Here is a 12,647-nt window from a genome sequence, read left to right on the forward strand (position 1 = left end):
AAAAAAAAAGCAAATTCTACTCAAACACCTGCATCAAAATCCCACAGCACATGCAGAGCTTTTCCCACAGCTAGGACCTCCTGAACTCAGCCCTTCCCTGTGTCCATGATCAAGTTGACACAAAACGTGTTCTTCACTTGGAGAGGAAGAAGCAGGCTGAGAATGCAACCCAGCATCCAACTTTGAACACTTCAAGGATTGGATTTCAGCTTCAGTTCCTCAGATGAATAACATCTTGCTAAGTCCTAGGAGCACCAGTGCTGCACCAGTGTTGAGTATTAGCAGATTGTTTCGGGGTTGACATGATTAGAGCCAGTGCTCTGGTTACCACTGGCATAGAGCCAAACTGCTGCAGAATAACCCATGCCTCCTGCAAGGCTCAACCCTTCCCTGAAGCCCCCTTATGACAGCCTGGTCACACAAAGCTGCTTCATTTCCTTGTTCATGCATAGAGGACAGATGGCCTCTCGTGCTCCCCCCCCAGCTACGCCTATCCCAAGTATCTCTTCCCCAGTTCAGCACCAAGAGAAAGGGGAAGGGCCTACCCAAGGGGTTTTTCCACTGCTCAGCCACAGTTTCCCCAGCAGCTTTCTCTCACAGTAATAAAACACTGATCCTTTCCCTGCCTCACCCACCTCCTCAGGGCAGCCCCACACAGTAGGTGCACACCACTCTCCCGGGAGCCTCTGGCTAAGATCACACCCCATGCTCACAAAATAAGCTCACTATATCAGCAGGAGTGCCACTCTTACTCATGAAGCCATCCACAAGCTGCCCATGTGTGAAGAGGGGTAGGTGATCAGGCATCCTCCCTGTGCAGGCACCACCAAAAAAACCTCTCCAGTGTCACAGGCAGAGCAGCTTCTGGTCACTACACCTGCGATGCCCAAGTGAGACAGAAGAAAGGAAACTTTTTGAAGAACTGCTTTCCATATTTACCTTCTAGGTAGTGGCCAACAGCACTAGAGACGTGAGTGCTCTGTGTATGTCACCACAGTGGGACAGCTCATTACAGCAGAATCATGTCACAGTCTTGCTTTAAAATATTTGCTTGCATATAAGGATTCAAGCTACTTTATGAGCCTAGAAGGGGTCGATTGAACATGACTACTGTACACATGAGCAGTCCAAACAACAAAGTTAAATGTAAACCAGGCAACCAGAAGGCCCTAACAAAATTAGATCAGAAAAGAATGTTCCAATAGAGCGCATGGCAGTGTATATTTTTGTGGCAGACATACCAATGATCCCAAAGTGATCTTTCTAAAACCAACAGAGCTGAAAAACCCACTGACCTTAAGATGCATTTACGTACAAAGAGGCTCCCTGTAAGATGATACTCTCCACTTAGCAGGTAAATGGCTACTCTTCAGCAATAAGATGGTGGGAAAAAAAGCTTGATGTTTCAAATCCAGTAACACAAATTTCTATAGTTTTCACAGTTAAGACTAACAAATAAGAGTTTGATTCTTCCGTAAAATCACTTGAAGAGAAGGTGAATTATTACTGCAAAATTAATGGCCCATCTTGACAATAGCAGGACAAGATTTATTATTTTTTTAAACTTTTTTTACAATGGCAGAATTGGCTGAGGCTTGCCATTTATCACAATTTTAGCTGTTAAAGTTTGCGAGTATAGCTTTGAAAGGATCCACTTTATTTTAGTGCTTTCTGATTGTTTTTTCCTAATATTTTCAAAATTTTACTGTGATATCTTCATTTTAATATCACTGGTTTTGCTCATATTTAGCAACAGGGCAGCCTGTACCCCAGCTCAACCCAAGACTTGCTGGATGAGCTGTGAAACATGAATGGTTTGTTTTCAATGACTTCCTTCTCCTCAATAAGGCTGCAGCAGATAAACAAATAATGGCTCTTAGGATGTGGCTCACCCAAGTCTCTGACAATAGGATTCTGCATGGTTGTTTAGGACTTGCAAGGGCAACAGAACATGTATTGCAGGCTCCTCAAAAACACACACCACTCTAGTCCTTCCTTTGAGAAATGTGATGCTGGCACCAAAGGCAGAGGCTCTGGAGGTGTTTTCACACGAGAGTTCAAGCTCCCTCTTGAGAAACAAGCTATTTTTGTACAGGAAAACCCAGGTCTGTGCATTCCTCTGACAAGAATGAGTATGTGTCTGATTGCACAATTGTCTAGGGCTTTCAGAAACATCCAAGAGTGCTGTTTTTCATGAACAGGCAGATTCTAGATTTCCTGGGGTTTTTGATTTCTTCATACAAAGAAACTAAAAAGCAGAAGCAGCCACCCTTACTCTCAAGCAATCCTCAGGCATCTTATCAAGAAGGTTCTGTCACTTTTCCACTCATTTTGCGCCCAGGGAACCTTGAGCACAGTCGTGTCACAGTCAAAGTCACTTGGAAGTCCAGAGGCTCAGAGCAGCAGACACCCTAACTCCAGGGATAACCTGGAATAAAGAGCTCCCTGGCTCACAAGCCATCAGGAGTGTCAGCTGGGCAGGGTGTATAAGCCACCTTTTCATATGATAACAAAATGATCTCACTTGTTCAGCTTAATGTGTCACAACACTGCTCCTCCATAACCTTTTTATTTGGGCACCAGTAGTACTCAATCATCAATGAAGTTAAAAGATCCCACCAAAAGGTAAATACACACAGGCTGAAGAAAGAGGTTCAGGAGTTAATTCATGCTTTAACACGCCTGTAAGCCAAAAGGTTTGCGAGTGACTGATGTAAAGGCAGCAAGCACATCCAGACAAATTTTATACAGGACACACAACCTGGCTGTTGCTCCATGGAAAGGACAACAAAAGAGAATTATATTTAGTTAACAGCAGCTTTGGTCTATCTTCCTACTCTGCCTTTTTTAAAGCATAAAAAAGGATTATTATTTGAATTTTAAATGACTCCTACTCACACACACATACCCAAGTTGATGATTTCTTAATGTTTTTATCATTCCAAATTCTGTAATGCTCCCTACGCTGCTCAGAATGTACATGAAACAAAATTGGGAAGCATTCACCAAAAACATATCCTGCAAATTACTGTCTCCAGAGATTCATGGCCTACAAGGTCATCTTCTATTTACCAGAAACATAATGTATTTCAGTAAATAACATAGATCCTCTGTGAGCATATCAATATAACAAATATACAGATGCATTTTGTCATTTATTGTCAAATCCCAGCCTGATTACCCATTCTAATTTAAATAAACAGGGCTGCACTGGGTTAACCCAGCCACCCTACCTGGCAGTCACTCTTGGGAAGATCACTAGAGAAACACAGCTCTGTGCTAATTGCATCTATTTTGCCAGACAAACCACAGCAACTAAAACTACCTCATCTAAATTTAAAGCAGTTTCAAATCCATAAGGAAATGCAAATCATCTGAAAAACACCATTACCCTTTTTAAAATGCTCAGGAATGAAGAGTTCTGGAAAACACAGCGAGCATACTTGGGCTTCGTGACTAGACATGAAACGAAATCAAACCTCCTCAACACTTCATGGGCCTGGGAAGTTGCATGATGCTCCCACCACTCACCACCACAGATGTTTTGAAACTTCCTTCTGCTGAAATCTCAAAATAAAGATGATTAAGCAAATATTTTACCCTTGCTGGGAACTGATGAACACATACTTTAAAAAATCCAAAATCAAAAACAAAAACTAACTTTGTACTTTTTTTTGATCAACTGTTGCAATTTTACACCTTAAAATGTACTCCCCATACCTTTCCTTCCACCGTAGTTTCCTTAGCCCCTGGTATCTGCCATTTTGTCAGCCTCAAAATTGATTCACTCTCTTCCATTATAATGTACTCGTGGAAAGAAGCCTTTGTAACAGGTTTCCTTATTTCTTATCACATTCTTATGACAGCCATCATCTTGTGAATGCCTTGAATCCAGAAAACAGTCACTTTTCTGTATATATCTTAGTTATACCTTCCCCATTTTTCTCATTAATCATTACCATTATTATCCAAAACATCACCATTTTTAAGTTTCCACCTCTATTAGCTCCTTTATGATTTCTCTCATAAGCTTTCCACTGCTACTGCTGACTCAATCTCTCATGTGTATGCAATAATGTGAGGTAAAGCAGCAGCACTAATACAGTTTTTGCTTGGTTAAAACACGGATGAATCAATACATGCTAGAGCATCCAGCCTCCCTCAGTCCCTACACGATCGACCGTTCCCTTCCCGGGTTGCATGCCTGATGTTGTAAATGCTTCATCCTCAAGCAACTGGACTTCGATTAGATAAAAGGCCCCTTTCAGCACCATGGTAGAGATATTAGAGCTGGGTTTGAGAGAGGCACTTCGTGCTAAAAGCACTGAGCCTCACTACACAAAGAGGCTAGCTGACATCCTGGAGGGCTTTTTGGTGCGCTGATCAGCTCAGGCACAAGAGGAACACGTATGCAGCAGCATCTGAAATGGTGGCATTGCTTGGCACATGGTGGGTTTCTCTGCAGAGAGCTGACACCAGTGAAAAATCCCCAATCTGAGGGCTTGCAGCACCACCACTTTCACCCCACACAGCCCTCACCATTGAGTTTGACTCTGATCGTTTGGTCTCGACTACTTTTGAAGCGCCATCTGTGATAAAACCACTGATGGACCTTATTCACTCCTACTCCAAATGTCCTCTTATTTATACACCAATACTAAAGCAGTCTTTTGCTGCTGAAGAAGTACTGTTAGGGAAGGCTTAGTGCATTTCAGTTCACACACAAAAACAGAGTTTCTCCCTCACTGAGAGGACCCTTAGCCAAGTTGAACACATTCCCAGGCTCGCCTAAGTTGCTGGTGCCTGTGTGGCCAGCCAAAGACCAAAACACAGTAAGGGGAGCTGCTACTTGCATCAGTACAACTCTCTCCTGCCCAAGACAGGGGTAAGCTCTGCAGCACAAATAACTACCTCAGCTATCCCCATGAAGGGACTGCTCTGCTGCATGTTTCTCTATTACCATTCCTCAAGCCAACCACTGTTTCCTCAAAAAGGCTCCCTGACTGGAGCCGTGGACAGAGCATGAGCCGCCTGCCACAGGAATGCTGTGCAGATCACAGCGTTCACTGGTCCTTTTTGCCACCACACTACTTTTAAAATCCAAGCCTGCTCTGTTAAGGGTCACCAATTTCTGTATTTTCTGGATGGCAGAGGATGGCATAGGAAACAGTTTTTAGTGGATCTTTTTTTGTTGTTGTTATTTGTCTTTGGGGGTTTTTTGAGGTTTTTTAATGTGTGCTCAAATATCAGAAGAAATGCCAATAAATCTACTGTGTTTAGAGAAGCACCTTTCTCAATACTGCAGGGAACAAGACTGAGGACACCACAAGATGGCACAATGGAGTGCTTCACACACATCTCCTTTTCAGTCCAAGTCAGAGGACCCATTAACAGAAGTGCTTATTTAGCACCTGGAAAGCTGTTCAAATCTGCAGAGCAATTTCTACTTCAGAGGCAGAAATGAACAAATCTTGCCTAGAAGACAGGTAAGAAAAAACATCCTTGTTTTAGAATTAATAACAACTAAGGCACGGACACGGAAAGATTTGCCTAAAACAAAAAGGCAAGATGAAGTGGTAAAGCTTGAAAGAGAAGCTTGGAGTAAAAAGGGTCCTAATTCCGATGTTTGAGAAGAAACAAAGTAGCTTGGAGGTTTATCAGCAAATTAAGACAAAACTTCCAGACATAATTAAATTTGTTCCAACACCTCTACCAACACTACCACTACACCTACAGCCAGTGTCCTAGGCCTGTGAACTGTTTCTAAAAAACACATGAATCAAATTGTGCTTCTTTAACACCTGTGAAGCACAAAGAAACATGAACACTTGTACAACCCTGTCTGCAACAAGCAAATTATCCAGCTGTTTTAGCAAAGGTGGGATTTCAGAAGAAACTGAGATGTGCTCACCTTTGGCCAGACATCACCTATGGCAGCAACAGAACCCACGGACACTCCAACTGCCCAGCCCTCTCACTGAAGTGTTTTGGGATCTGTCACCAGTGGTGCAGACTGGGACTGTCTTCATTTACAGATTTTACATTCAAAAGTTTTGTATCTTAGATCATTAACCACAGAGCTGCTTGAGGAGGGGCAGCCACCTACTGCCTGTGTGCACAGGTCCCCCTTGTTCTGGCCAACAATCAGTCATGGAACAGTTTCATGGCATTGTGAGGACGTCCAGCACAGAGCACTAAACACAATCCCCTGCAGGCTGCAAAGCTTCCTTGTCATCCTGCTCACCACCACACAATGCCCAACAACAACAAACCATAATGCTGTAGAACACTAAATACCAGAAGACCCACCTAGAGTGTTATTTAAGCTTGCTCTGAGCCATAAAAATGGGAATCAGCAGCTGCATTTCAACAATTCAAAGTCTTCTCCATGGCACTGGACACAGCCAGGGCTGATCCCAGCCAAGGCAGAGGAGGGGAGCAGGCTCAACCACATACCCTCAACATGTCAGCTCATCAATGAGGGGTAACACCCAAAGGGGGGATTTCTTTCTCTGTACCTACATTATACAAAACTAGGTCACTAGCACATTAGTGTTAATATACCTTTATTTCACTTTTTTCCTACTTTTGCTCTTATCTGTATACAGCCATTACACAGATTCAGTGCTGAAATGCAGGTTACAATGTGCTTCAACAGGATTCCCACATACTCACCTTTTACAATGTTCTAGACCCCCAACACCTGGTTTAAAAAGTAGGTTGAAAATATTTTGTTGACGATTAATTCAAAACAGCATGGGCTCCAGCATTTTCTGTGCAACAGTTTTTTATGCTTTTCTCTCCATCACAAAAAGATGTGATGGAGAGAAGGGTACAGGCACCCTTTAGAAAAACCCTCCCATTACCTGTCCATGGTGTCAATAATGAGAAATGTCCATACCCCTTCCCCCTTCCTGCACAGCTTCCCTCTGTGTTTACACACAGCAGTTAAAATGGAAGCATTTTGGTGTGCTGCAAATGACTCTGTTTCCATGCAGAAGTAGCTGGAAATAGATTTTGCTATTACAGTGCTTTTATTCTTATCTTCTTTAATTTCATCACTTAGAAATGCCAGATTAAACATTTTGCAGTGATCCTTGGTGAGGGGATTGCTCTCTAAGTGTATCACAGCAACCATAACAAAGAACTTTAAAGACCAGGAAACAAAACAAAAACTTCAGGTTCAGAGGAAATGCAATTTGATCCACAGCGCAAGCATTTTATAAGAAACTCTTCTACAGACATTCCAATTTGCTTTTAGCTACCAACATTTAAATAAAGATTTAATTATTGAAGTGCAATGTTCTTAGCCACAATGGATATTGAAATAAATAAAATAAGCACAGTAGAACAGTTTTCCTCAATAGTCACTGCTATAAACCACAGTTTCAACAAAAATGACCTTGGACAGCCCCAAGAGCTGAGGGCCAGAGAAAGATATCAGCTTAATAAATCTGTATAATTAAGTCTTTTGTGTACTCTCCACGGCATACACAAATTGAAACACAAAACAATGGGCAGAGAATCATAAAATCCCCAAGCCAAAGTAGTTCTTTCCCAATGAAACCATTGCTGTGGGTGCAAGACAAAACCCTCTTCATGACTAGGTCCAGAGGGGATGCAAGGTCCTCTCCTCTACACTGCTATAGGAGCCTCACTGCTGTCCTCAGGTGCACTCCTGATTTCCTTTTATTCCTCTTGCTTCCCCACAGTACCCCTTTTCCATCCCTATCATCTGTAAAATACAATGTACCCACTGGAACTAACACGACTGTGACAGCCACTTCGTCCCTAATCACCTGAGCTACACTGCAAGACTTCATCTTTATATACTTTGATATCTTAAGACCATCAATCTTTCAAGAGAGGGATGGTGCTTGAGTGCTGAAACCAGCTACTTGGCCATTAAAAATCCTTAAAGGCCACCACTATATGCAGGACACTCAAACTCACAGATTTTGTTATACTGTTTTACTTTTTTTTTTTGATCCCTTTTACAGCGATTTTATTTCTAATGTATCACAATTCACCTCTGCTAAAGAAATCTTTTCTTTCAGAGTCTAAAATAACCTTCCAGAAATGGCAAAAAGGGAGCAAACTACTCCCCTGTCCCTGCTCAAGAAAGGAAGGCTCAAAGGGACTTCCCCTTGCCCACTGCTATCCCTGCATGAAAAGGGAGTGAAAGGGAGGCCCCTTCCAATAGGGAGCTCTCCCACAGCTCTCAGCCTTCATTCTTCAAGTGGTGGGAGTTGAAGATGGCTGGGACATCCCCTGATGGCCTACCCAGGGACACCCACCCACTCACCCCCTCAGCTGATGAGTAGCTACCATCTCCCGGAGAAAACTCACAACGGGCTCCCTGTCATGCACTTAACTCTTACAGCCAGGGCAGCTAAATAATGAGGTGTGAAGAGTGTTTCCACTTTTTTTGTCATGCAGGTGCATGGTGCTGGATGCATTTCTTTCCTAGGAAATTCTGCACCAAAGCCCCCTCCCTGCTCCCACTCTGTATCTAACGGGCAGGAAACCCAGCAACCAGGCCAGCCTCAAGCAGTGACACAGCTGATTGCATCTGGCTTCCCCTTAAACAGAAATTCAGGAATTACCACATTCCAGAGAAGCAATTTTACCTCCATCATGCTGCAAAAAAATACCTGGCAGTCTCCCCCACTCGCCAAATGAACACTATCTTGTCTACCTAAGAAGTACAGGCTGCATGAGCTGAGCAAAAACCACTAAGTAACCATTGATGGAGGGGAATTTTTCTTTCTGCTGATTTTTAAAAGTCTTATGATGTCAATTATCTAATGTTGTTAATTATTAAAAATGAATATGCTCCTATTCAATAAAAAAGCCATTTTCAGAATTTCTGCTTTTGCAAAGATTCTTGAGTGTATCACGCTATTGCTGACTATGTGTTACTTATGCAGCTTCTTATACAATATATAAACCTGGAAAAATGCGTGCAATAACAAAATATCCCATTTATCTGAGAACAACTTCAATTTCTAAGAGCCAAATGGATAAACAAACAAAAAAAAAAGTCAGAAACTATGCTCAAAAAGAAGGGAATAACAATTCACTGACTGCAAAAACACCAAATGATTCTGCTCTTCAAACTTAGGAGTATAACAATTGCTGCAACTTGGTTATCAACACTCAAAAGATTTCAGTAGTTTTTAAACTACCTTGCCTCTGAAAATTTGGAAAAAAATTCAGCTTGCTTCCCCAGAGAGCCTTCCCAAGATTCTCCACATGATGCAAAAGTCTTCTAAATCAAACTCTTTTTCAGAACAGTTTTGTGTGTGAATTTTGCTTTTAGAAGCACTGATCCATGTGCTTGATGCTAGTTAACTATTACTCATTTCAGAACACAAGAGTCTTAGGGAAAGGAAGAGAGCTTTCAAAAGATTACTTCACTACTTTACTACTTCTAAGTTGTGAACTTACAACTCACTCTGCTTGTCAGAGCAAGCTACAGAATTGTAGAGTGAACTAGATCCTCCTGGGCTTTATCATTTTATCTAGAGTAATGATTTACAAGCTCTTCAATTTGTGGGCTATCTTACTTTTCTCTATGGAGGTATAGCACAGCCTGCCAAAAAGGAAAGTAAACCTGAGAATGATGGCCTTTGCTCTTTTTAGATGGTAGATTTTAAACCACCACAGTCCATCTTAGTTTGTAAGACCCAAGGCTTGCAAGTGCATTTTTAAGTTTATGCCAGTTATAAAGTATGGCATTCATATACACACGCCAGTTTAGCTAAATTTGCTTCTAATGTTACTATCATCCTTAGCCTAAATTCACAGTAACACTGATTAAGTATGACTGGAGTTACACATCAACCATCAACCACTTCAATAAACTCACCTATATTCAGTCAATTTGCTGGTATTCTCACAGACATCAGAAAGAAAAATGTCACTCAATTGTGCTGCCTAAATAGCTGATTAATGTGTGTCATCACCATTTTTTACCCACTTCTTGTTTATCATCTCTTCTCAACATCTTTCATTGCTTGAAGTTCTAAATGTTTTCTTTTCCTTTTGTTGAGCTTTGATGCTTATATCAACAGAGGAGTTTTGTACAACTAAATTTAGAAGTTTTAAAGAAATCACTATATTTTTGAATTACACAGCTAAATTCCCAAACACGCCATAAATAAATTATCAGTGTCTTGGTAGCAGGTTTGCACAAAATTTAACCCAACAGACTATCAGATATGTGGAAGATTTGAACCCTGCCCACACACAAACATCTGTATTACTGAATAATTAACTTAATTATTCAGATGAGACTATTAATGATGTCAGTAAAGCACAGCCATTAAAACTCAAAACCTCCCACCTACAACTACAACAGAAAAAAGCCCCTAGCTTTATCTTCCATGTCTTTTGTGTCAGGGTCATGTAATCACTCAATTTGCCTACATTATCTCTTTTTTTTTTTTTTTTTTTTTTTTTTGCAGGCTAGATACAGATGTCTTCTTTTTCCCTTCCTTAAATCCTAGCATGTTTCACACAAGTGCACCAAGAAATGAAGATAAGGAGCAAAAAGCATCCATGTCAACATGTCTGTGATGGAATGACTTTTCAAATTCAGTTGCATGACAGAGGTCACAACAGTTCTGAAAAGGCTACTACCTCCCCCCTGCTCATAAATTAGATAGGAACTTAAGAGATCTGTCTTCAAGTATAGATATCTCCTAAAGTAGAGGTGAAGGCAGGTGGAAACAATGGGACACTCTATTGACATCTACTCCAGGCTGTGTAAAGAAGCTCCAGGAGACAGTGCCTTGCTCAAGCTAAATTAGCAAGAGTGCTCACTTGTTTAACAGAAAAAAACAAAATCTATTTGCCTCAGACAATTGCATCATCATGATCATGAAGTACATTTTTAATGAGGACACTCCTACCCTAGAAGCTGTTAATGTACACAGATACACAGTTAAGGCCCAATCTAAAAATGCAGGTGACAGAAGCAAGTAGATATAACCCTTTCAAGAAGAGATGCCAAATACTAGTGTTTTAAAATAATATATCTATGCCCACTCTTTGCATGATAAAGACCACAGTATTTCATCCAATAATATCAGAATCAAGCGTGTAACCTCAGCTCCTCTCAATCTGATGCCTCAGAGCAGTTTCAGAAGTGAAGCATCTGTTGTAGTTGCTAATAAAAAGTCTGAAGAATTCTGCTTTCAAATATGCAAAAGTGGGTGGGGGAGAGGGGGCAGTTTCACTTTCCTGCAGCCACATGAAGATACATAACAGCTTTCAAAGTACATTATTGACTCACTCATGGTAAAAATCAATCAATTCTATGAAGTTTATGGAGCCTGGTAAATTAGCTAGAAAAAACACAAGCTTCTCTGGTTCCTCAGGGTTCACAATATGCGATCTGACCCTGGCTGTAACAATCATGTCACTCTAAACAAATGATGAAGGAACCACAGCTGTCTGGAAACCCTGGTACTCAATAATGTTCCTTCCAAGGGGGCCAAAGCCTATCGAGCACAGGGTTCAAAGAGCCCTGCACTGAGACAGTGCAGCAACAGAAAAAAAAGTGAGGTCACCAAATGCAGATGTGAGGTGAGACACAACCACACAGGGAGAAGCATCAGCTCTCATAATAGGGAATCATTTCTGGGGAGGGGCACATGATACTTCCCTGCAATCAAACCAGAAACAGGATTTAATACAAAGGAAAAACACTACAGAAGTGACAAATGGCAAGGTAATTCCATTTAAGGACTAACATAATAATTTTTCCTCTTCACTCAGTTTCTAGTTTTTGCCACATCTCTGCTCCCAGCAGGCTGCGTAATCCATCTAAAGACTCCAATATCACACAAAAACCTTTATTGCTAAGGACAGTGATTTTTTTTTTTATACTGTCTGAAGTGGCTACTTGCCAGCAACATGCCAGCATTCTGAGGAAGAACTGGTAAGAAGAAAAACTAGGCTGAGGCTGAGCAACCTCTTCAGCTGTGATTCTGTAAGATTTATTCTAGGCAGAAACAAAGAGATTGCATTTACACACAGCAAGCTGAAAGCAAGCCCAGGAAAGCCTGGGCTGCTCTGCTGATAGCAGCTCTGCTCATGCTCAGTCAATGTGCTTGAGACAGACTACACTTCCTGACATGCAGTCCGTGCAAGACATGCTGGATTTTGGCATTTGAGTTCAGGTAAACTTAAAAGAGTGGCTGTGATCTCCAGATAGCCAGCATGTATGGTTTCTCCTGGATCACCAAAGACTTGGAAATCCAGGAGAAATGCATCATACCTACCTTCAATATTCTACCAAGTTCTGGTTTTCCCCTACCCCAAGTGCAATCAGAAAACATGATCAGAGAAACTCAAATGCATGGGGGTTGCCAAGATCAAGGATAGAGGTTCACAGAAGGGTTAATCTGTGCCAAGACAAGCAGTCTTGATTTAAAAGCTCTGAACACCTGACACTAACACCGAGTTCGCTCCCAAAGGCAAGTTTACCCTGGGCTAAATTTGTCACCTTTCATATGCCTATGTTGCAATTCTAGCACACTGGATTTTTGCTTATCAAATGCACAGCCTGCCCTTTTGTCTGCAGCTGCTTCAGTGCTATTTGCACCATGTTTCTGCCTGGAGGTTTGTCCCTAGGCTCC

At 41.5% G+C, this 12,647-nt stretch overlaps 1 protein-coding gene across 4 annotated transcripts in view; it reads right to left on the reverse strand.

Annotated features, from left to right (window-relative positions):
- Positions 1-12,647, reverse strand: part of CARMIL1 (capping protein regulator and myosin 1 linker 1) — a 188,145-nt gene that overhangs the window by 110,727 nt on the left and 64,771 nt on the right. The gene's annotated exons all lie outside the window — the stretch shown is intronic.

The sequence above is a fragment of the Ammospiza nelsoni genome, chromosome 1, assembly GCF_027579445.1.
Source record: "Ammospiza nelsoni isolate bAmmNel1 chromosome 1, bAmmNel1.pri, whole genome shotgun sequence".
NCBI lineage: Eukaryota > Metazoa > Chordata > Aves > Passeriformes > Passerellidae > Ammospiza > Ammospiza nelsoni.